We start from the raw sequence: 26,844 nt of genomic DNA, 5'->3' as shown, positions 1-26,844 counted from the left end.
CTGATGTACTATAGGCACCGAGGTTCAGTGGCATTTCATTGGTCATTGTAACACTTTACCTAGGTATGTTATTTTATTGCGAGTGGGATTATGATCTTTGTTAACCTTTCGACCAAGGGGGGAATGTTGGATTTTGATCTTGGATAACAATCAAGAGAAAGTCAATGGGATGTGGCCCACCACACCCCATGTATGGACACACTGTGTGATCGGAGGTGCCAACCAACAGTTTTCGTTTTGGTTCCAACTCTTAGGCACCTAATATAGAAGGAGAAGGACCCCATCGGTTTAATCCAACGATTTTTTTAACATCAGTACAGACACAAGCGCTCATATACACGCGCATACACTCACTCCTATGAACGCACACACACACCCTATCCCTATGAGCACTTTCGAAAAACTGAGCCGGCATATCATCTTAAGATTTCCGAAGTCACCGTAGGCGCCTCGTAGTTAACTGAAACGTCTCCTCCCACTGAATGCGCATTGCCAGAAATCCTGAAATAAATCCAGAAATAAATGCGAGCAACAGGATTTGAATCCTGGTGGGCTTGGGATACCACAGTCCCTCTAACCATCCAACCACAGGTTAATTCGCTAATCCAACGATTTCTATACGGTAGATGTGGGGTACCCTCTAATTGTCGATCCTATGTGGTGCTAAGAGAGGCGAAGACCATCTCCACTGCCAGCTATCACTACCGCAAGGTGAGTGCGGGCGGCGCTACCGCTGCCAAAGACGTAACGCAAGGTGTAACCATGAGCTACACAAAGGTTGCATCGAGCAGAAACAAGGCTACGCTCAATACTGGTAAGAAATCTCAAATCTCATTGTCATATGTACATTAGGTGTTCTAGTGCTACGCTTAAGATCCTGTGACATTTATTATCTCTAAAGATTAATACTACAGGCTGACGACGTGCTCATCGACGGAACTGGAAGGCGAAGGTGCACTAAGGTGGTAGACAAACCCGTACATTGCAGTCTCATATGTTAGCTAGTGTGCACGGCAAGACAACCTAACTAACCAACATTATTTCGTGTGCCAAGACATGCACAGATGTATGCACCGCTGCATGCATGAGATCAAGAGAAAATGTAGCTCGTTACCATTCCTCTACATGCATTGCATTGCACTCGTCGCAGGCCGATGAGCTCATCCCCGACACCGGCGAAAGACATGTTCTCGCGCGCCACCGGCGAGTGCTATAAAAACACGTCAACACATGCATGCTTGAGCGCAAGCCAGTGTGCGTAGATCGTTAGACATGGCTTTCTCTCCCAGCGCATAGCCGGCGATCACTGTAATCTTGCTGGTGCGCGGCCTGTTCGCCGCCTTGCCGGCGATGTCTGTCGACGTGGGTGACATGCTGATGATGGATAGGTTCCGTCAGTGGCAGGCCACGCACAACAGGTCGTACCTGATCATGGAGGAGAGGCTGCGGCGCTTCCAGATGTACCGCGACAATGTGGAGTACATCGACCCCACCAACCGGCGCGGCGACCTCACCTACGAGCTCGGCGAGAACGAGTTCGCCGACCTCACCCAGGAGGAGTTCCTGGCGAGGTACGCTTCGTCCTACGATGGCGCCAGTGATGATACGGGCATCACGATGCCCACAGGCGGTGGCGACGCCGATTTGTGGTCGTCTCGCGGCGAGGATAACTCCTTGGAGGCTCCGCCTCCGCCCAGCATGGACTGGAGGGCCAAAGGCGCCGTCATGCCCAAGTCCCAAAGCTCATCATGCTGTACGTAGAGATAGATCCCCAACTTGAGTCAACATGTTTTTCACGTTCAGTGGGATTTCCATGGCATTCACTGAATTTCATTAATTTCACTAGTCTTTGAAATATTTGCCTTTTGGCCAAAATATTTCGGCAATTTCAGTAGTACACATGAAAATCAAATATCTATTTAACTTCAAATTAATATTTTGGCCTTTTGGCCAAACGCAAACCGAAATTCACTGAATTTCAATGATTTCGGTTGATGCTGAAAATTTTCTGAAACTGAAAACCTCCCAGTTCAACCTTAGCTTGTGATTTGTGAAGCATGCACGGTGATTAACCATTGTTTTGTCCCTGGATGAATGGATGCAGCCAGTTGCTGGGCGTTCGTGACAGTTGCAACGATTGAGACCCTGAACTGGATCAGGACAGGGAAGCTGGTGTCGCTCTCGGAGCAGCAGATGGTGGACTGCGACCAGTACAACGGCGGGTCCAACCGCGACGGCGGCCTTACCACGGAGGCGGAGTACCCATACACGGCGGTGAGGGGCGCCTGCAACCGCGCCAAGTCCGCCCATCACGTCGTCCAGATCAATGGCAGCGGCGTGATCCCGGCCAGGAACGAGCCCGAAATGTAGCGCGCCGTTGCCGGGCAGCCCATTGGTGTGGCCATCGAGGTCGGCAGCGGCATGCAGTTGGCGTCTACTCAGGCCCCTGCGGGACAGCGCTCGCTCACGCCGTCACCGTCGGCGGCTACGGCGTCGACGCAGGGGTCAAGTACTGGATCATGAAGAACTCGTGGGGGGCAGACATGGGCGAGGGCGGCTACATCTGCACATCACCTACCCGAAAATGGGGAGGTGAATGTACCTACGGCATGCATCTGCATGCATGGGTACGTTCGGAATTAAGTAAGCTCACCTATTGGGAGGCAGCAGCATCGATGTACTTCACCGTGTGTAAGTGTATTGTAACGTACAGTACGTATCATCGTCGATTCCACCGTAATACAACGTACAGATCATCGTCAATTCCACCGTAAGACAACATACTGTACGTGGTGCGTTGTACGTGAAACCATATATCATGCTCATTTGTTTTTTCTCGCATTTGCTATTAATTGTTCATGTGGGTGAAATTATTTTTTGCTGCGTCAGCCGATTTTGCTAGAAAGCAAGATGCAGCCCCGAGGCTGAGAAGGGAACGCTGCGACCAACCGCGGTGTGCCCGGCGAGCCCGAGTATGGACTACGGAGCGAGGGTAGGTGGAGACGGGGCAAGATGGCCTCTGCCAGGAATTGCAGTGTTGTTTGCTTAAGTTTATTTGATTGATTGAATTGAGCATCACAAAACTACTAGATCTTTGTGATGTATGCACGGTGGTGTGCCAACAAGACGGCAGGGTTGATGACGCCCCGTAATATCGGGCTCGGCTTCCACGACTGCCTCCTCGGCTACCACTTACATAGGTGAGTCATTGGTCTCTTCTTTCTTCTCTGTCTGCTCGGTCATACTGTACCACTTACTTGGGGCCCATTTTTCGAGCTACGGCCATATTGATACTGTGTTCGGCTCCGGTAGTCGAGCCGATGATCTAGTGATTGTGTTTTGTGGTTGTCGTCTGGCCTATGGCACTACATGTTCAGGCTATAGCTCGATTTGCTCTCTTTTAATGGTCATGGATTCGGCTTGTGGATGGTTAGGCTCTGTTAGATGTCATGGTTATCATCTATATTGATGACAAATTTGAAGATTGCAACTGCTTACTTAGGCTTGCTAAATAACAATCAGGTCCTAAATGTCAGAAAATTGATGAGAAGTGTGGTACTGGAACTTAGTTGCTTGTTTCTAGTTACTACTGTTTACTTAGACTAGATGTTATTTGATCCTTTTACCAAGGCATGTGTAGTGTAGGTGATGTGCAATTAATGTGTATTTCCTTCTTAGACGATGAGGAATGTTGTTTTCTTGACTAGGTTCCTGAGTGATGCATAGTGTTTATCTACCCTGAACCTTTTCTCACTTATAATTCGGTCTGTTTTGTGTTGTAGTGTGTTTATTAGAGAGATTTGAGTCGGCGGTTCTCTGAATATCACATGAGATGATAGCTAAAGGGAAGCTGGTACGCACATGTAGTCCCAGGGTTGTCAAGCTCAAGGAAGGAAGATCTTACGAGGATCTAGTCTAAGGAAGGGGGAATGGCTAGGGGTTAGGTGATTGAATTTTTCTTTTGGACAAGTCACTTTTTTTTAGGATAACCTGAGCAAAACAAGCTACTCGATGGTTTGATTACATGCAGAAAGCATCAATGTACGCATGCTACTAGCGACATGAGCAATAATGTTCAAAGAATATGTGGTGTATTTTCTTCAAGAAATGAGCTGACTTTGCATTAAATAAGGACAAGACAATACACCAGCCTGAACTAGTTGAAACAATGACAACAACATAAATACAACGGGTGTCTATGAATTTAGCCCAAACTAGCCTTGCCAAATATTTGGCTAGGCAAGATTTTTATCAAGGTTTCTCTAGTCTATGATTTGACCAATATTGGCAATAAAACTGGACTAGAGTGGTTGAAAGAGCATTGGCGCGCCAAAAAATTGGCTATAATCCCAAAAAAGACTGAAGTGTATAGTCATGACCAAAATATTGGCAAGTTAAGGTGGATGGTAGCGAACACCTAATAACCATACGAGACTGGCCGCACGCGACCTGTACGGCACCACGTACAGCGGCGGCCGCTCGCACCAAATCCAGAGATTTAGTTGCCGGTCAGACTAATGACACCATTTGTAGCATTTTCTCACAGTTCACATGGGACACAGACCCGCTTATAGCTGGGCACATTTGTCAACTCTGAGAGTGAAGAGGCACCGTGCAAGGAAAGCAAACAACCTACTCGTTCGCACCACATCTCTCTCTGTAAGAAAAAGAAACTAGTCTTTTCTATGCCTGAAGCAATTAGGTTACCAATGGGGTTCTAATGCTGACGTGAAAGGTCACTGCTTTATAATTAAGAGGTAGGAAATACTCGAAGTTGTTCATCTGCTTGTCTCGGCCGACTTTTTTTTTTTCATACAGAAAGGATGCCTGGGGATTGTGATTACCCTGTTGATGCCCTCTCCAGATGTTCTGTAAACAAGGACATAGGGGAAAGAAGACTGAAGATTATTCCTCTCAAAGCCCATGGAGAACCGGTTGATATTTCTTAGGTTATTTACTTTTCACATTTCAATAGTTAACCTGTTATCTTCTAACCTTTTATCACATTGCAAAGTGGTTGGTTTCCTTTCTCTAATCCTGAATTGAAATGAATAAATAGATCGATGGACTAAGCAACGCTCAGATGAAGTACCTAAGGCCTGTAGAACTTTGAGAGAACACCTTGTGGAAATTTGAAGAGCTTTGCAAGGTTTTCTAAAGTTTGGGTTCCTCTATTGGATCCAGAAGAAGATGAGCTCAAGGACACAAAACCAGTTCTTGGTAGGTTGGGGTAACGCATCCGACACCTAAGATGATGTTTCCTTGGAAAACTTGCAAAATGAACTTTCTTGCGTAGCCTTTGCGGTGCTGCATAGCAAACTGTGGATTCTAGGAAGTACTCTTTCTCTGCGGAATATATTTGCAGCAGAACAAGTTCATGATCTTTCTGCTTGGGCACCTAGTGAAAACAAATACACAACACATCTATAGTTATGCCTCACATATACTATTTATAATAGAGGTTTCTATCGTTGGACTGAAATAAGGACGACTAAACTAGAAGTGACCATGTCTTTATTACAACTGAAGTGACAAATGTTGAGGCATACCATCAGGTTTCCAAAGTACTACTCCCTCTGTCCCATAATATAAGCGCGTTTTTAACACTAGTAATATAAGCGCGTTTTTAACACTACTAGTGTCAAAAATGCTCTTATATTTTGGGACGGACGGAGTAGATATAAATTTAAATGAGGCATACGCCCTTACAACCGCAGTAATAAATCGGTTGGTCATCGAGATTCAAGAAATGCATGTTCACTAGTTATATATGGAGGAGAACTCAAGGCATATGAAGAACTCCGTGCCCATCAGGCTATCAGTTGGTCGCCAAGACGTATCCAATGCCGATGTACACCATGTACATGCTCAGGACGGACGAGATGGTCATCCCGGTTAGCATCGCACCAATCGTCCCCTGCACCTTCCCCGTCCGCAACGTAACTACAGTCATAAGACTCCAGAAGAAACAGGCGGTAAGTCCAAGCTTCGACAGAGCAGCGACCAAGACCAAAACGTGGCACATCACCGACGCCGGTACGGGTGGCTCTTTCTCCTTCTCAGAGGCGCCGAGTAGCGATGAGAGGACCTTTGTGATGGCGATGGCGAGGCCCAGACCTACCACCAAGCAAGATCCTCGGTACCACCGAGCAGCTTGATGTTGTGGCGTTGTACAGTAGAGACAAGTTCGGCACCAGCGTGATCCCCAGAAAGGCCAGCAGTAGCACCAAGCCCACAGCGGCAGCCGTGACGTTGAGAATCTTGCCAACTGACTTTAGATCGTTCCTTGTATACAAGTATATAATGCGTAATTTTCAACCCTACTATGTATTAGTAAATAAATAGCATTACCTCTGTAACTAAATACAAGGCGTTTTCGCTCAACTATACTTCTGTAATTAAATATAAGACATGTTTGTTGAACTGCAAAAATGTCTTATATTAGTTATAGAGATAGTACATACTGCAAAAAACGTCTTATATTTAGGTATAGAGGTATTACTTTCTTCGTTCAAGTTTATATAAGATGGGGTTGCTCATGCATTTTATTTCATTTCTTTCCCGGTTCATTTATTTACTGCTATACTTTAAACTTGTATCTAGGCAGGCTGCTACACAGGTATGATCCAAAAAAAAATTGGGGCCTAGGGCGAATTAATAGTTTTATATCAAACATTTATACTTGTTTATTTTTTATCTTATTACAATATTAAGAAGTATAATTTTAATGATATTTGGTATAGTTAATTGTTGGAAATATGCCCTAGAGGCAATAATAAATGGTTATTATTATATTTCTTTGTTCATGGTAATTGTCTATTATTCATGCTATAATTGTGTTATCCGAAAATCGTAATGCATGTGTGAATACATAGACCACAACGTGTCCCTAGTAAGCCTCTAGTTGATTAGCTCGTTGATCAACAGATAGTCATGGTTTCCTGACTATGGACATTGGATGTCATTGATAACGGGATCACATCATTAGGAGAATGATGTGATGGACAGGACCCAATCCTAAGCATAGCTCAAAGATCGTGTAGTTCGTTTGCTAAAGCTTTTCCAATGTCAAGTATCTTCTCCTTAGACCATGAGATCGTGCAACTCCCGGATACCGTAGGAGTACTTTGGGTGTGCCAAACTTCACAACGTAACTGAGTGACTATAAAGGTACACTACGGGTATCTCCGAAAGTGTCTGTTGGGTTGGCACGGATCGAGACTGGGATTTGTCACTCTGTATGACGGAGAGGTATCTCTGGGCCCACTCGGTAATGCATCATCATAATGAGCTCAATGTGGCTAATGAGTTAGTCACGGGATCATGCATTGCGGTACGAGTAAAGAGACTTGCCGGCAACGAGATTGAACAAGGTATTGGGATATCGACGATCGAAACTCGGGCAAGTAACATACCGATTGACAAAGGGAATTGTATACGGGATTGATTGAATCCTCGACATCGTGGTTCATCCGATGAGATCATCGTGGAACATGTGGGAGCCAACATGGGTATCCAGATCCCGCTGTTGGTTATTGACCGGAGAGGCGTCTCGGTCATGTCTGCATGTCTCCCGAACCCGTAGGGTCTACACACTTAAGGTTCGGTGACGCTAGGGTTGTAGAGATATGAGTATGCGGAAACCCGAAAGTTGTTCGGAGTCCCGGATGAGATCCCGAACGTCACGAGGAGCTCCGGAATGGTTCGGAGGTGAAGAATTATATATAGGAAGTCCAGTTTCGGCCACCGGAAAAGTTCCGGGGGTTATCGGTATTGTACCGGGACCACCGGAAGGGTCCCGGGGGTCCACCGGGTGGGGCCACCTGTCCCGGAGGGCCCCATGGGCTGAAGTGGGAAGGGAACCAGCCCTTAGTGGGCTGGGGCGCCCCCATGGGCCTCCCCCCTGCGCCTAGGGTTGGAAACCCTAGGGTGGCGGGGCGCCCCACTTGACTTGGGGGGTAAGTTACCCCCCTTGGACGCCGCCCCCCCTCTAGATGGGTCTTGGCCGGCGCCCCCCCTCCCAGGGGGCCTATATAAAGGGGGGGAGGGAGGGAAGCAATACTACAGCCTTGGGCGCCTCCCTCCTCCCCTGCTACACCTCTCCCTCTCGCAGAAGCTCGGCGAAGCCCTGCCGAGATCCCGCTACATCCACCACCACGCCGTCGTGCTGCTGGATCTCCATCAACCTCTCCTTCCCCCTTGCTGGATCAAGAAAGAGGAGACGTCGCTGCACCGTACGTGTGTTGAACGCGGAGGTGCCGTCCGTTCGGCACTCGGTCATCGATGATTTGGATCACGGCGAGTACGACTCCATCAACCACGTTCATTGGAACGCTTCCGCTCGCGATCTACAAGGGTATGTAGATGCACTCCTTCCCCCTCGTTGCTAGTATACTCCATAGATGGATCTTGGTGATGCGTAGAAAATTTTAAAATTCTGCTACGATTCCCAACAGTGGCATCATGAGCCAGGCCTATGCGTAGTTACTATGCACGAGTAGAACACAAAGCAGTTGTGGGCGTTGATGTTGCCAATTCTTCTTGACGCTACTAGTCGTATCTTGTTTCGGCGGTATTATGGGATGAAGCGGCTCGGACCGACCTTACACGTACGCTTACGTGAGACAGGTTCCACCGACTGACATGCACTAGTTGCATAAGGTGGCTAGCGGGTGTCTGTCTCTCCTACTTTAGTCAGAACGGATTCGATGAAAAGGGTCCTTATGAAGGGTAAATAGAAATTGGCAAATCACGTTGTGGTTTTACGTAGGTAAGAAACGTTCTTGGTAGAAACCTATACAAGCCACGTAAAAACTTGCAACAACAATTAGAGGACGTCTAACTTATTTTTGCAGCATGTGCTATGTGATGTGATATGGCCAGAAGATGTGATGAATGATATATGTGATGTATGAGATTGATCATATTCTTGTAATAGGAATCACGACTTGCATGTCGATGAGTATGACAACCGGCAGGAGCCATAGGAGTTGTCTTTATTATTTTGTATGACCTGCGTGTCATTGAATAACGCCATGTAAATTACTTTACTTTATTGCTAAACGCGTTAGCCATAGAAGTAGAAGTAATCGTTGGCGTGACAACTTCATGAAGACACAATGATGGAGATCATGATGATGGAGATCATGGTGTCATGCCGGTGACGAAGATGATCATGGTGCCCCGAAGATGGAGATCAAAGGAGCAAAATGATATTGGCCATATCATGTCACTATTTGATTGCATGTGATGTTTATCATGTTTTGCATCTTATTTGCTTAGAACGACGGTAGTAAGTAAGATGATCCCTTATAATAATTTCAAGAAAGTGTTCCCCCTAACTGTGCACCGTTGCGAAGGTTCGTTGTTTCGAAGCACCACGTGATGATCGGGTGTGATAGATTCTAACGTTCGCATACAACGGGTGTTGACGAGCCTAGCATGTACAGACATGGCCTCGGAACACACGCAATACACTTAGGTTGACTTGACGAGCCTAGCATGTACAGACATGGCCTCGGAACACGGAGGACCGAAAGGTCGAGCATGAGTCGTATAGAAGATACGATCAACATGGAGATGTTCACCGATCTTGACTAGTCCGTCTCACGTGATGATCGGACACGGCCTAGTTAACTCGGATCATGTTTCACTTAGATGACTAGAGGGATGTCTGTCTGAGTGGGAGTTCATTGAGTAATTTGATTAGATGAATTTAATTATCATGAACATAGTCTAAAATCTTTACACTATGTCTTGTAGTTCAAATGGCCCACGTTGTCCTCAACTTCAACGCGTTCCTAGAGAAAACCAAGCTGAAAGATGATGGCAGTAACTATACGGACTGGGTCCGGAACCTGAGGATCATCCTCATAGCTGCCAAGAAAGATTATGTCTTAGAAGCACCGCTAGGTGAAGCACCAATCCCAGAGAACCAAGACGTTATGAATGCTTGGCAATCACGTGCTGATGATTACTCCCTCGTTCAGTGCGGCATGCTTTACAGCTTAAAACCGGGTCTTCAAAAGCGTTTTGAGAAACATGGAGCATATGAGATGTTCGAGGAGCTGAAAATGGTTTTCCAAGCTCGTGCCCGGGTCGAGAGATATGAAGTCTCCGACAAGTTCTTCAGCTGTAAAATGGAGGAAAATAGTTATGTCAGTGAGCACATACTCAGAATGTCTGGGTTACACAACCGCTTGTCTCAGCTGGGAGTTAATCTCCCGGATGACGCGATCGTTGACAGAATCCTTCAGTCGCTTCCACCAAGCTACAAGAGCTTTGTGATGAACTTCAATATGCAGGGGATGGAAAAGACCATTCCTGAGGTATATTCAATGCTGAAATCAGCGGAGGTGGAGATCAAAAAGGAACATCAAGTGTTGATGGTGAATAAAACCACTAAGTTCAAGAAGGGCAAGGGTAAGAAGAACTTCAAGAAGGACGGCAAGGGAGTTGCCGCGCCCGGTAAGCCAGTTACCGGGAAGAAGCCAAGGAATGGACCCAAGCCCGAGACTGAGTGCTTTTATTGCAAGGGAAGTGGTCACTGGAAGCGGAACTGCCCCAAATACTTAGCGGACAAGAAGGCCGGCAACACCAAAGGTATATGTGATATACATGTAATTGATGTGTACCTTACCAGTACTCGTAGTAGCTCCTGGGTATTTGATACCGGTGCGGTTGCTCATATTTGTAACTCAAAACAGGAACTGTGGAATAAACGGAGACTGGCAAAGGACGAGGTGACGATGCGCGTCGGGAATGGTTCCAAGGTCGATGTGATCGCCGTTGGCACGCTACCTCTGCATCTACCTACGGGATTAGTTTTAAACCTCAATAATTGTTATTTAGTGCCAGCTTTGAGCATGAACATTGTATCTGGATCTCGTTTAATTCGAGATGGCTACTCATTTAAATCCGAGAATAATGGTTGTTCTATTTATTTGAGAGATATGTTTTATGGTCATGCCCCGCTGGTCAATGGTTTATTCTTGATGAATCTCGAACGTGATGTTACACATATTCATAGTGTGAATACCAAAAGATGTAAAGTTGATAACGATAGTCCCACATACTTGTGGCACTGCCGCCTTGGTCACATTGGTGTCAAGCGCATGAAGAAGCTCCATGCAGATGGAATTTTGGAGTCTCTTGATTACGAATCATTTGACACGTGTGAACCATGCCTCATGGGTAAGATGACCAAGACTCCGTTCTCCGGAACAATGGAGCGAGCAACCAACTTATTGGAAATCATACATACCGATGTGTGCGGTCCAATGAGTGTTGAGGCTCGCGGAGGATATTGAAGGAAATATGCCCTAGAGGCAATATTAAAGTATTATTTATTTCCTTGTATCATGATAAATGTTTATTATTCATGCTAGAATTGTATTAACCGGAAACATAATACATGTGTGAATATATAGACAAACAGAGTGTCACTAGTATGCCTCTACTTGACTAGCTCATTAATCAACGATGGTTATGCTTCCTAGCCATAGACATAAGTTGTCATTTGATTAACGAGATCACCTCATTAGGAGAATGACGTGATTGACTTGACCCATTCCGTTAGCTTAGCACTCGATCGTTTAGTATGTTGCTATTGCTTTCTTCATGACTTATACATGTTCCTATGACTATGAGATTATGCAACTCCCGTTTACCGGAGGAACACTTTGTGTGCTACCAAACGTCACAACGTAAATGGGTGATTATAAAGGTGCTCTACAGGTGTCTCCAAAGGTAGTTGTTGGGTTGGCGTATTTCAAGATTAGGATTTGTCACTCCAATTGTCGGAGAGGTATCTCTGGGCCCACTCGGTAATGCACATCACTATAAGCCTTGCAAGCATTGTGACTAATGAGTTAGTTGCGGGATGATGTGTTACGGAACGAGTAAAGAGACTTGCCGGTAACGAGATTGAACTAGGTATCGAGATACCGACGATCAAATCTCGGGCAAGTAACATACCGATGACAAAGGGAACAACGTATGTTGTTATGCGGTCTGACCGATAAAGATCTTCGTAGAATATGTGGGAGCCAATATGGGCATCCAGGTCCCGCTATTGGTTATTGACCGGAGACGTGTCTCGGTCATGTCTACATAGTTCTCGAACCCGTAGGGTTTAGGGTTTAGGGTTTAGGGTTTAGGGTTTTTAGGGTTTAGGGTTTAGGGTTTAGGGTTTAGGGTTTAGGGTTTTTGGCCAAACGCAAACTGAAATTCACTGAATTTCAATAATTTCGGTTGATGCTGAAAGTTTTCTGAAATTGAAAACCTCCCATTTCAACCTTAGCTTGTGATTTGTGAAGCATGCACGGTGATTAACCATTGTTTTGTCCCTGGATGAATGGATGCAGCCAGTTGCTGGGCGTTCGTGACAGTTGCAACGATTGAGACCCTGAACTGGATCAGGACAGGGAAGCTGGTGTCGCTCTCGGAGCAGCAGATGGTGGACTGCGACCAGTACAACGGCGGGTCCAACCGCGACGGCGGCCTTACCATGGAGGCGGAGTACCCATACACGGCGGTGAGGGGCGCCTGCAACCGCGCCAAGTCCGCCCACCACGTCGTGCAGATCAATGGCAGCGGCGTGATCCATTGATCTGCCATTGATCTGCACGACGTGGTGGGCGGACTTGGCGCGGTTGCAGGCGCCCCTCACCGCCGTGTATGGGTACTCCGCCTCCGTGGTAAGGCCGCCGTCGCGGTTGGACCCGCCGTTGTACTGGTCGCAGTCCACCATCTGCTGCTCCGAGAGCGACACCAGCTTCCCTGTCCTGATCCAGTTCAGGGTCTCAATCGCTGCAACTGTCATGAACACCCAGCAACTGGCTGCATCCATTCATCCAGGGACAAAACAATGGTTAATCACTGTGCATGCTTCACAAATCACAAGCTAAGGTTGAACTGGGAGGTTTTCAGTTTCAGAAAACTTTCAGCATCAACCGAAATTATTGAAATTCAGTGAATTTCGGTTTGCGTTTGGCTAAGGTTGGAAAGTAGCGCAGCGCGGGAAGATGTTCCCGCGGTGCCTACACCGACTGGGGAGGAAGTTAATGATGATGATCATGAAGCTTCGGATCAAGTTACTACTGAACTTCGAAGGTCCACAAGGACACGTTCCGCACCAGAGTGGTACGGCAACCCTGTCCTGGAAATCATGTTGTTAGACAACGATGAACCTTCGAACTATGAAGAAGCGATGGCGGGCCCGGATTCTGACAAATGGCTAGAAGCCATGAAATCCGAGATAGGATCCATGTATGAAAACGAAGTATGGACTTTGACTGACTTGCCCGATGATCGGCGAGCCATAGAAAACAAATGGATCTTTAAGAAGAAGACGGACGCGGATGGTAATGTGACCATCTATAAGGCTCGACTTGTCGCTAAGGGTTATCGACAAGTTCAAGGGGTTGACTACGATGAGACTTTCTCACCCGTAGCGAAGCTGAAGTCCGTCCGAATCATGTTAGCAATTGCCGCATACTATGATTATGAGATATGGCAGATGGACGTCAAAACGGCATTCCTTAACGGCTTCCTTAAGGAAGAGTTGTATATGATGCAGCCGGAAGGTTTTGTCGATCCTAAGAATGCTAACAAAGTATGCAAGCTCCAGCGCTCAATCTATGGGCTGGTGCAAGCATCTCGGAGTTGGAACATTCGCTTTGATGAGATGATCAAAGCGTTTGGGTTTACACAGACTTATGGAGAAGCCTGTGTTTACAAGAAAGTGAGTGGGAGCTCTGTAGCATTTCTCTTATTATATGTGGATGACATACTATTGATGGGAAATGATATAGAATTCTTGGAAAGTATAAAGGCCTACTTGAATAAGTGTTTTTCAATGAAGGACCTTGGAGAAGCTGCTTATATATTAGGCATCAAGATCTATAGAGATAGATCAAGACGCCTCATTGGTCTTTCACAGAGTACATACCTTGACAAGATATTGAAGAAGTTCAATATGGATCAGTCCAAGAAGGGGTTCTTGCCTGTATTGCAAGGTGTGCAATTGAGCACGGCTCAATGCCCGACCACGGCAGAAGATAGAGAAAAGATGAGTGTCATCCCCTATGCCTCGGCCATAGGGTCTATTATGTATGCCATGATGTGTACCAGACCTGATGTAAACCTTGCCGTGAGTTTGGTAGGAAGGTACCAAAGTAATCCCGGCATGGAACACTGGACAACGGTCAAGAATATCCTGAAGTACCTGAAGAGGACTAAGGATATGTTTCTCGTTTATGGAGGTGACGAAGAGCTCGTCGTAAAGGGTTACGTCGACGCTAGCTTCGACACAGATCTGGATGACTCGAAGTCACAATCCGGATACGTGTATATTTTGAATGGAGGAGCAGTAAGCTGGTGCAGTTGCAAGCAAAGCGTCGTGGCGGGATCTACATGTGAAGCGGAGTACATGGCAGCCTCGGAGGCAGCACAGGAAGCAGTCTGGATGAAGGAGTTCATTACCGACCTAGGGGTGATTCCCAATGCGTCGGGCCCGATGACTCTCTTCTGTGACAACACTGGAGCTATTGCCCTTGCGAAGGAGCCCAGGTTTCACAGGAAGACCAGGCATATCAAGCGTCGCTTCAACTCCATTCGTGAAAGTGTTCAAAATGGAGACATAGATATTTGTAAAGTACATACGGACCTGAATGTAGCAGATCCGTTGACTAAACCTCTCCCTAGAGCAAAACATGATCAACACCAGAACTCTATGGGTGTTCGATTCATCACAATGTAACTAGATTATTGACTCTAGTGCAAGTGGGAGACTGTTGGAAATATGCCCTAGAGGCAATAATAAATGGTTATTATTATATTTCTTTGTTCATGATAATTGTCTATTGTTCATGCTATAATTGTGTTATCCGGAAATCGTAATACATGTGTGAATACATAGACCACAACGTGTCCCTAGTAAGCCTCTAGTTGATTAGCTCGTTGATCAACAGATAGTCATGGTTTCCCGACTATGGACATTGGATGTCATTGATAACGGGATCACATCATTAGGAGAATGATGTGATGGACAGGACCCAATCCTAAGCATAGCTCAAAGATCGTGTAGTTCGTTTGCTAAAGCTTTTCCAATGTCAAGTATCTTCTCCTTAGACCATGAGATCGTGCAACTCCCGGATACCGTAGGAGTACTTTGGGTGTGCCAAACGTCACAACGTAACTGGGTGACTATAAACGTACACTACGGGTATCTCCGAAAGTGTCTGTTGGGTTGGCACGGATCGAGACTGGGATTTGTCACTCCGTATGACGGAGAGGTATCTCTGGGCCCACTCGGTAATGCATCATCATAATGAGCTCAATGTGGCTAAGGAGTTAGTCACGGGATCATGCAGTGCGGTACGAGTAAAGAGACTTGCCGGCAACGAGATTGAACAAGGTATTGGGATACCGACGATCGAATCTCGGGCAAGTAACATACCGATTGACAAAGGGAATTGTATACGGGATTGATTGAATCCTCGACATCGTGGTTCATCCGATGAGATCATCGTGGAACATGTGGGAGCCAACATGGGTATCCAGATCCCGCTGTTGGTTATTGACCGGAGAGGCGTCTCGGTCATGTCTGCATGTCTCCCGAACCGTAGGGTCTACACACTTAAGGTTCGGTGACGCTAGGGTTGTAGAGATATGAGTATGCGGAAACCCAAAAGTTGTTCGGAGTCCCGGATGAGATCCCGGACGTCACGAGGAGTTCCGGAATGGTCCGGAGGTGAAGAATTATATATAGGAAGTCCAGTTTCGGCCATCGGGAAAGTTCCGGGGGTTATCGGTATTGTACCGGGACCACCGGAAGGGTCCCGGGGGTCCACCGGATGGGGCCACCTGTCCCGGAGGGCCCCATGGGCTGAAGTGGGAAGGGAACCAGCCCTTAGTGGGCTGGGGCGCCCCCCATGGGCCTCCCCCCTGCGCCTAGGGTTGGAAACCCTAGGGTGGGGGGGCGCCCCACTTGACTTGGGGGGTAAGTTACCCCCCTTGGCCGCCGCCCCCCCCTCTAGATGGGTCTTGGCCGGCGCCCCCCCTCCCAGGGGGCCTATATAAAGGGGGGGAGGGAGGGCAGCAATACTACAGCCTTGGGCGCCTCCCTCCTCCCCTGCTACACCTCTCCCTCTCGCAGAAGCTCGGCGAAGCCCTGCCGAGATCCCGCTACATCCACCACCACGCCGTCGTGCTGCTGGATCTCCATCAACCTCTCCTTCCCCCTTGCTGGATCAAGAAGGAGGAGACGTCGCTGCACCGTACGTGTGTTGAACGCGGAGGTGCCGTCCGTTCGGCACTCGGTCATCGGTGATTTGGATCACGGCGAGTACGACTCCATCAACCACGTTCATTGGAACGCTTCCGCTCGCGATCTACAAGGGTATGTAGATGCACTCCTTTCCCCTCGTTGCTAGTATACTCCATAGATGGATCTTGTTGATGCGTAGAAAATTTTAAAATTCTGCTACGATTCCCAACATTAATAACATAATTTAGTTGATACAGTTAACCATTGCTCTTCGCCGTGAGTAGTAATGTATATGACCCATCACTTTGTTTATGCTAAATTTAAATTAAGTGATGTGACATAAGTTATCTTTGAATTATTTTTATACAATTGAAAAAACAACATAGTGCACACCTACATTTGTATGAATGTGTCAATGTTCTTGTATAGTTTATTTTCATTAAATATCATGTAAGAGGTTTCCGAAGAACAATGTCCAATTAATATTTTATATTAATTTCTAGTGTGTTATTAGGTGTGCATATTTCTAGAATCTATAAAGTGTACCATTTGCAAATGTGCTAATATTAGATACCATAATGAATTCAACATATGCATGGTATCGAAAATAGTCTCCGACGAACGTAAAATAACGTTGATTCTGCTATGCTTACCTATAATTTATTTATTTGGTATGCTCATCTAGACATTTATGAATCTAAATTATCGTCGATTCTGCTATGTTTACCTACAATTTATTCATTTGAGATGCTCATCTAGACATTTGGTTCCATCTCGTGTATTCAAAGGGCTCAAGCCAGTTTCTAAAATAAAAGCTTTGTACAAACTAAACTTAGAATCTATTGAAGCTCATACTCAACTAACAGATTCACTATAGCTTATCAGATTGGTTGTTAGTTTGATGTGATGTTGATTTGCTTTTGTAAAATTACAATTTTATTTTACATGTTTGCAATAATATTTTATGACTTAATAAAAAAATACTATAGTGGTTAGAACCATATTTAATATTTGGGGGCCTCCTCCTCTTGGGGGACAGGGCGGTCGTCCTCTTTGCCCGGCCTATGGGCCGGCCCTGCTGCTACAGTGGTAAATCTGCATGATATGAAAAGGATTCACCGACATGCAGTAGCGATGCAGATCCTTTATTCATTTTGTACACACATCAAATAGCTACTGCATGCCTACTTGTTGAGATGTGCAAGCAATACTTTATGGTGCGGGTGAGCATGCACGCGAATGCGTCACGATTCAGCGGTTTCACGCGCGCAGAATTCTTGCAATCGATCCCAACCGGATGAACGGATTGATGCACGTCTTTGTCCAAAATTAAGGGCTGGTTGGCAGAATTTTTAAAACGTCATACGAACATAGGATAGTAACTAGCCATGCCTGCTGGGCGGCATGCCGGCGCTTCACTAATATATCCACAGATAGTTTGTATATATTTCCTCCGTCCGAAAATACTTGTCATCAAAATGGATAAAAGAAGATGTATCTGTCATCAAAATGGATAAAAGAAGATGTATCTAGATGTACTTTTATCCATTTTGATGACAAGTATTTTCGGACGGAGGGAGTATTTGGCTTGAACATGTTTGTGTTTTTTTTAGTTATTTCTGACTTGTTACATAAATCTTGTTTTGGAATTCTACTACTCAAAAGCACCAAGCCACTCATTCGCTTACTTCTTGAGACCTAACCAAGCTTCACTACTTTTTTGTGAAATAACCAAGCTGTACTACTTGATGAAAGTAGCGCCAATATTAAACATCAATAGAGGCGCAAAATCTCAACTAATAAGACATCGAAACTACTGTGTGAACCCCGATATGTGCACGACGCTAAATCGGGCCGGGCAGGAGGACGTCGCTGTGGCCAGGGCCACAGACACGGGAGGCGCGGCTTGAGGGCTTGATGCACTTGCTCCTCTTGCTGGTGGCCACCACGCCGGCTACGGCGGCGCCCTCGGAGGCCGACGCCCTTCTGGCCTGGAAGGCCAGCCTTGGCCACCCAGCAGGAGGAGCACAACAGTGCTATGGCAAGCGCTCGAACGAGGTAGGCGGAGGTCGCCGCGGCCAGAGAAGACATGCGACGAGCTGTCAGAACTTGGGGCGCAAGGTAGAGCGGAGTCGGGCGGCGAGCTAGATGGTGGAGCCGGGCGGGAGGCCGAGCGTGCCGATGGTGGCCTCCATCTTGACTCTTGAGATAGCGGCCCACATTGAGGCGCAGGTCGTGGCCGTAACGCGGTGGGCGAGCACGGCGGCGAGGTCCGCGTCGACAAAGCCCGCTGTAGCGATGACCACCATCACCCTTCTTCCGCTCCCTGCCATGGTTTTTTTGAGACGTCTCTGCCCACCTAATTTTTCATATAATCAGCTCCAACCAGACATTATTACAACTGCACCGAAGGGGGACCTACGGCACTGGACCCACGATTCAAGGATCGTTTTGCAGATGGTGCGGGAGCATCTCCATCTCCAGAGCGAGACATCAGCAGCGACGCAACGGACCACATCAAGGGGAGGGTGGTCCTGATCACGAAAAACCTTGGCGTTCCTGCTTTTCCAAATGTTCCAGAGGATCGCAATGCAAACAGTGGCCCGTAGGCGGGGAGGATCAGGTAGCCCGGCACCGCGCGCCTAGCACAAGCTCTCGACAGAGGGGGCAGCAGTAGCGCGGGGGTGACCAAGGCCCAGATGGCACAGGCATGTTGGCAGCCGAACACAAGTGCTCTGAGGCTTCCACTTCTCCACAGAGCGTGCAGGCAGAACTGTGAATGATGTGTCTTCGGTGGAGCAGAGCGGCGCACGGGAGATGCCGCCGGTCCGGTGACACAGCCAGAGAAAGAATTTGCACTTCCCGGGGGCAAAACTGCGCCAAATAGTGGGCACGAAGGTGTCCCGCGCATGCCCCGCCATGGCAGACCTATAGGCGATAAGCACCTCTTGCAGTGAACGCAGCCCCAGAAGAGCGACGGCATGCATCCGGCACGCTGGGCCGCAGGGCAACACCCCCGAGCTCACCCACGAGTGTGGCAAGTTCAGTGCTGGCGATCGCGGAGATGCGAGGTTGAAGTAGAGCACCCAGCCCCCGGCCCGGAGAGCATCGGCAACGGACATTGGGGCGCACCGTGTGCGAGAAGAGAGCGGGAAACCTAAGGTCTAGCGTGGCGTCACCGAGCCACAGCCCACAGGTCTCGCCAGAAGGCCGTGTGCTCGCCATTCCCAACCACACATGCAGTGCGGTTGTGGAAGAGTAGTGGAAGAAGCGCCAAGAGAGATTTTCAAGTGGGGGTATCTAGGCGGCCAGCATCTCCGAGTCCGAGGTCGCCAGCGCTTTGTTGTAGTGGATCTTTCCGCTCTGTTGATGCCTTTGCTCTGTGTTGCACTCATCTGCAGAAGAAGATGAGATCCGCTCATACATCTGCATGGTTAGGCTTACTAACTACCTGGAGCTCATAGGACCAAAAAATCAATCCGGTGAGGTTCTGCATGTCCAAGGTCACACCATAGTATTCAGTGCGCCGCTATGAGTTAGTGTTTAGTACTAATTGCTCTTGTGGTTTCATGGTCTTAAGGATCATTACACACTACTACCAAACTTGATGTTTTGTGCTCGCTATGAAATTCTTTTGAATTGCACCGCTTGGAGTGTTCATTTTCCTCTCATTCTCCTTACTTTGTGTCCAATGGAAGATGATACTTTATTTGCTATATTCTTGCTTCTTACTCCCTCCGTCCCAAAATACATGGCGCATAAACTGAATCAAAGAATCAATGCTTTCTAAGTTTGACCGAATGTATAGACAAAAATATTAAGTGAAACAACACCAAATCAATATCAATATATTCATCATCATAATGTATTAATTAAATATTATAGTTGTTGATATTTCCTTCTATATAGTTGGTCAAACTTAGATAACATTGGCTTTTTGACTATTTTTATGTCAGCTTCTGTTGTTTGGTTAGATATACTAATTGTTGAACTCCATTTTGCATGTTTTAGACTGTGGTTTTATGGACTAAATCATTTAAGAAAATTCTGTTTTTACTTATATAATTCTTTTGAAATCGCTAGTATGCTAAAGAAAATCGTTGTGCCAAATTTCTACCAAGGTAGTACACTGGTAACACCAATTGCCCGGACGCACCAGATACGCCCTCACTATTTTTTCCGAAAAGGAATAAAAGATGATAACCACCGGCCTCTACATCAAGCAATGCACACAACCATTTTTTATTAAATTATACAACATAGCCTGACATAACAAGTACATAAATCAACCCAAAGCCACATTCCTGACAACCACAGTTGCTACACTTACAAGTTTAATTATGTGCCCCGACCTCGCATCAACACACACCACCTAATCCGGTGGCCTCACCAAGCTGCCCGCCCGGCAAACCGAGAGCACCAACCGGTCCATCAGGCCCTCTGCATGCACCACATGCACACGCTCTAGAGTTAGCCATTGTCATCTTCCGTCATCCCATCTTTAGAAGTGATCAACGTATTCACCTTGCCAGGCTATACTACCGTCGACGCCCTCACTACTAGCAGCCTAATAGAAGGAGGACCTACATGGAGAAAGGGGAGAGGGCACCTATATGCTCGCACTCCATCCCTTTCCTTACTTCAGTCTATCTATACTCTACCACACAAACTAGACTGCTTATCTCTGTCCATTGTTTTTTGCTGCAACTATCATGTCCTTACTTTGTATTGTGAATGAGATGTAGTGCTACTCATATAAAATTATAATTCATGACCCTATGCGTACAATTTGAATCTACATATATTTTTTGAGACGAATCTGAATCTACATATATATGTTGAACGAGTTGGTTTTAAGGTGTGGACGCACTCAGTCAAAAGGAACTTTTACAATTTCCAAATTCCACGTGGGGCCTTGCACTTGGTCGGAGTGGCTAAGAATATTGAATTTTGGAGATTTTTATAGTCACCAAATAACCAACCAGAGCCTTGCACTTGGTCGAAATGACATAGATATTAACTTTTTGAGATTCATGCTCATTTTTTAACTGCTTCAAGAATTTGTCGTCAATGGTTTCCATTATTCATGCTCCTATTAGAGTAGTTTAGCGGCTGTTAAAAATGTGAAGTAATGATTAATCATCATCGAGGAATTCTTGCTTCCATTTGGAGTTACTAGCAGGCTCGGAAAAATTATAATCCCAAGCGCGTCATTTACATACTTTAATTCTCCAGATGACCGCTCTCACTGATTTGCTATCATATTATCTAACCAAAACTGAAAAGCTAACAAATAACTTTGTCTCTCTTCCAAAAGAACTTCTCAACATACCACAATTTGTACTTCATCCTTTCTTTTGATCAATGTTTAGCAACATATTACATTTCTCAGAAATTGGATAAGACTAATATGCAAGAGAAGTGTAATTCCTGAAATCGTAAGTTCTTACATTACCAAATAAGTAGTCACATTTCTGCCGGTTAAGCATTCCTTACATAATACCGAAAGATGTTGCATAGAAGATTATGATTGATTAAACATTGTTTATTTGGCATCTTGATAGAAATCACACAATGTAAACTTTCTCTATTACTTTTGTTATGTCTGTATAATTGCTTTTTTTCATATCAAACTCAATGGATGGTATTGCAGTGCATTCAGTCATCAAAAAGAACTTCCCGGATGCTAAATACGGTCCACATGCTAAACTCGAGTCCAGATCAACTTAAACAATTTCTCAACTGAGAATGGGCAATGAATATTCTAATTGGGCTCTGGTTTCATTTTTAAGTGTCCAGTATATGATTGATGGATTTGGAGTAAAGCTATATTTTTTTTAGGGTAAGTAAAGCTATGTGGAATATGTTAATGTATGGAAACATGCGTGAGCTATTATATGGGACACAAAAAATATAGTCCGGCTCCTTTGAGTATCATTCATCCATTTCTGAACTTTCCTTCGGTTAAATTTCTAAGCAAGAATTCTTTATTTTGCATATCCTCCTTCAGATTACTGCCAAACCTTTGTTTAACTAACCCAAATTCTACACGGATTTTCTTCGCAAGTACAACAATTTAATATATTTTTATTGCTTCAATGTCTTTCTTACTTTTACGATTTCGTATGTGTACTTCCCCTTTTCAATGTTCTTCTCAATTAGTACACACGATTGTACATTATATTTTCTACTATGTTGCATCATCTCGAGCTAATTAGGCTTTATAAGATTCCCGCAAACAAATAAGCTTTATAAGATAACAATATTTTTGTTTACCATAACAGTTGTTACTTCACTTTTGCGACCCCCTAAACACATCAACGGAGGAGATCTCTCCATAACTCTTCATAATAAATGGTAGGATGGTCATTTTAAAAAATATGTCGTCTGCGCCAAACACGCCTGTGTACGTGGCATACCCAAACCCTATTTGGCACCCTCATTTTTTCTCATTCTTTTTAATTTCAAAATTGTGCACCCCATAGGATTTGAACTCCAAACCTCCAGGTCTACTTCTAGTTCTAGTAACCAACCAAGATGGGTTGCCTTTTGTCCCAACTTGCTTTCTTTTAAGCTTCTTATGCGGCAAATATAACTTTGTGAACTTTCAGGCCAGGTTTTTTCGTGTTTTCTTAAACCGGGTTTTGTTCTGTTTTACATTGGATTGTTTTGTATTATTTTTTCTCTTTTTCTGATTTTGTTTTCTTCTATTTCTTTCAAATGCATGAACTTTTAAAATAAAATAAAAAATCAAATTTGTAATCTTCGATTTCTCAAACTTTTTTTTGACTATTTTCGTGAACTTTTTTTTTGAAAAACTACGAAAACTTTCAGATCCATGAACCTTTTATCCATAATCGAAGAACTTTTTCCAAATGCGCAAACGATTTTGACGGTCCAACAGATGCCCGACGGGAGCTATGTGATCGCCTAGTTGGGCCAAGGCCTAAGCATTTTTTCTTTTCTATTTATTCATTTTTCTTCTCTTTTTCATTAAATTCATTTATCTCCTTTTTGAACCTCATTATTCTTATTGAAACTTGTTCAAAAATTTGAAAAAAATGCTTGGAATACCAAAAAATGTTCTTGTTTTCAGATATTTTTACAAATTCAAAAATGTTCTGGAAAATGTTCCTTTTTTATTTTTATTTTTCACAAATTTAAGAAATATTTATGCGTCAAAAAAGTGGATAATTTTTAAAAGTACATGGTTTGCAATTTGTGTTCAAAATTTTCATCAATTGTTGGGAATTTGTTAAATTTTTGGAAAAAGTGTTCAAGTTTCTAAATTTAACATATACAATTTTAAATTCCAAATTGTTGACTAATTTCAAGAAATGGTTAGGGCATAATAAATGTTTTGTGATAATCATGGAAATTCCAATTTAAAAAGAATTCAAATTAGGAAGAACTACATGCTCACGGGTGCACCTGTCTGGCACACTTCTCTCAACTGGCGGTTTTCTTGGACTATGGATATATGACCCCAACTTTTTGTTGGGGATCGTAGCAGAATTTTAAATTTTCCTACGCATCACCAAGATCCATCTATGGAGTATACTAGCAACGAGGGGAAAGGAGTGCATCTACATACCCTTGTAGATCGCGAGCGGAAGCTTTCCAATGAACGGGGTTGATGGAGTCGTACTCGCCGTGATCCAAATCACCGATGACCGAGTGCCAAACGGACGGCACCTCCGCGTTCAACACACGTACGGAGCAGCAACGTCTCCTCCTTCTTGATCCAGCGAGGAGGAAGGAGAGGTTGATGGAGATCCAGCAGCACGACGGCGTGGTGGTGGAAGTAGCGGGATCCCGGCAGGGCTTCGCCAAGCGCAAGCGGGAGGGAGAGGTGTTGCAGGGGGAGAGGGAGGCGCCAAGGGTTGTGGTGCTGCTGCCCTCCCTCCCCCCCCCCCCCCACTATATATAGGACCCCTGGGGGGCGCCGGCCCTGGGAGAACAGATCTCCAAGGGGGGGGGCGGCGGCCAAGGGGGAAGGGGGGTGGCTTCCCCCCCAAGCCAAGTGGGCCGCCCCCCACCCCTAGGGTTTCCAACCCTAGGCGCAGAGGGAGGCCCAAGGGGGGGCGCCCCAGCCCACTAAGGGCTGGTTCCCTTCCCACTTCAGCCTATGGGGCCCTCCGAGATAGGTGGCCACACCCGGTGGACCCCCGGGACCCTTCCGGTGGTCTCGGTACAATACCGATAACCCCCGAAACTTTCCCGGTGGCCGAAACTGGACTTCCTATATATAATTCTTCACCTCCGGACCATTCCGGAACTCCTCGTGACGTCCGGGATCTCATTCGGGACTCCGAACAACTTTCGGGTTTCCGCATACTAATATCTCTACAACCCTAGCGTCACCGAACCTGAAGTGTGTAGACCCTACGGGTTCGGGAGACATGCAGACATGACCGAGACGCCTCTTGAAGGAAATATGCCCTAGAGGCAATAATAAAGTATTATATATTTCCTTATATCATGATAAATGTTTATTATTCATGCTAGAATTGTATTAACCGGAAACATAATACATGTGTGAATACATAGACAAACAGAGTGTCACTAGTATGCCTCTACTTGACTAGCTCGTTAATCAAAGATGGTTATGTTTCCTAGCCATAGACATGAGTTGTCATTTGATTAACGGGGTCACCTCATTAGGAGAATGACGTGATTGACTTGACCCATTCCGTTAGCTTAGCACCCGATCGTTTAGTATGTTGCTATTGCTTTCTTCATGACTTATACATGTTCCTATGACTATGAGATTATGCAACTCCCGTTTACCGGAGGAACACTTTGTGTGCTACCAAACGTCACAACGTAAATGGGTGATTATAAAGGTGCTCTACAGGTGTCTCCAAAGGTACTTGTTGGGTTGGCGTATTTCGAGATTAGGATTTGTCACTCCGATTGTCGGAGAGGTATCTCTGGGCCCACTCGGTAATGCACATCACTATAAGCCTTGCAAGCATTGTGACTAATGAGTTAGTTGCGGGATGATGTATTACGGAACGAGTAAAGAGACTTGCCAGTAACGAGATTGAACTAGGTATCGAGATACCGACGATCGAATCTCGGGCAAGTAACATACCGATGACAAAGGGAACAACGTATGTTGTTATGCGGTCTGACCGATAAAGATCTTCGTAGAATATGTGGGAGCCAATATGGGCATCCAGGTCCCGCTATTGGTTATTGACCGGAGAGGTGTCTCGGTCATGTCTACATAGTTCTCGAACCCGTAGGGTCCGCACGCTTAACGTTACGATGACAGTTTTATTGAGTTTTGATGTACCGAAGGAGTTCGGAGTCCCGGATGAGATCGGGGACATGACGAGGAGTCTCGAAATGGCCGAGACGTAAAGATCGATATATTGGACGACTATATTCGGACTTCGGAAAGGTTCCGAGTGATTCGGGTATTTTTCGGAGTACCGGAGAGTTACGGGAATACGTATTGGGCCTTATTGGGCCATACGGGAAAGAAGGAAAAGGGCCTCAAGGGTGACCGCACCCCTCCCCTTGGTCTGGTCCGAATTGGACTAGGGAAGGGGGGCGCCCCCTTCCTTCCTTCTCTTTTTCCCTTCCTCTTTTCCTATTCCATATGGGAGGTGGAATCCTACTAGGACTAGGGAGTCCTAGTAGGACTCCACACTTGGTGCGCCCCCTCCTAGGGCCGGCCTCCTCCTCCCTTGCTCCTTTATATACGGGGGCAGGGGGCACCCCAGAGACACAACAATTGATCCTTGAGATCTCTTAGCCGTGTGCGGTGCCCCCCTCCACCATATTACACCTCGATAATACCGTTGCGGAGCTTAAGCGAAGCCCTGCGTCGGTGGAACATCATCATCGTCACCACGCCGTCGTGCTGACGAAACTCTCCCTCAACACTCGGCTGGATCGGAGTTCGAGGGACGTCATCGAGCTGAACGTGTGTAGAACTCGGAGGTGCCGTGCGTTCGGTACTTGATCGGTCGGATCGTGAAGACGTACGACTACATCAACCGCGTTGTGATAACGCTTCCGCTGTCGGTCTACGAGGGTACGTGGACAACACTCTCCCCTCTCGTTGCTATGCATCACCATGATCTTGCGTGTGCGTAGGAATTTTTTTGAAATTACTACGTTCCCCAACAGTGGCATCCGAGCCAGGTTTTATGCGTTGATGCTATGCACGAGTAGAACACAAGTGAGTTGTGGGCGATATAAGTCATACTGCTTACCAGCATGTCATACTTTGGTTCAGCGGTATTGTGAGATGAAGCGGCCCGGACCGACATTACGCGTACGCTTACGCGAGACTGGTTTCACCGTTCGGAGCACTCGTTGCTTAAAGGTGACTGGCGGGTGTCTGTCTCTCTCACTTTAGTTGAACCGAGTGTGGCTACGCCCGGTCCTTGCGAAGGTTAAAACAGCACCAACTTGACAAACTATCGTTGTGGTTTTGATGCGTAGGTAAGAACGGTTCTTGCTAAGCCCGTAGCAGCCACGTAAAACATGCAACAACAAAGTAGAGGACGTCTAACTTGTTTTTGCAGGGCATGTTGTGATGTGATATGGTCAAGACA

At 45.9% G+C, this 26,844-nt stretch overlaps 1 pseudogene; it reads left to right on the top strand.

Moving 5' to 3' along the window:
* Window positions 1-1,267: 1,267 nt before the first annotated feature.
* On the top strand, window positions 1,268-2,523 carry LOC123175849 (caricain-like; annotated as a pseudogene).
* The last annotated feature ends 24,321 nt before the right edge of the window (window positions 2,524-26,844 follow it).

This window comes from Triticum aestivum, chromosome 1D (genome assembly GCF_018294505.1).
Source record: "Triticum aestivum cultivar Chinese Spring chromosome 1D, IWGSC CS RefSeq v2.1, whole genome shotgun sequence".
Taxonomy (NCBI): domain Eukaryota; kingdom Viridiplantae; phylum Streptophyta; class Magnoliopsida; order Poales; family Poaceae; genus Triticum; species Triticum aestivum.
The sequence above is the reverse complement of the archived record's forward strand: the minus strand, read 5'-3'. Positions and strand labels throughout refer to the sequence as shown.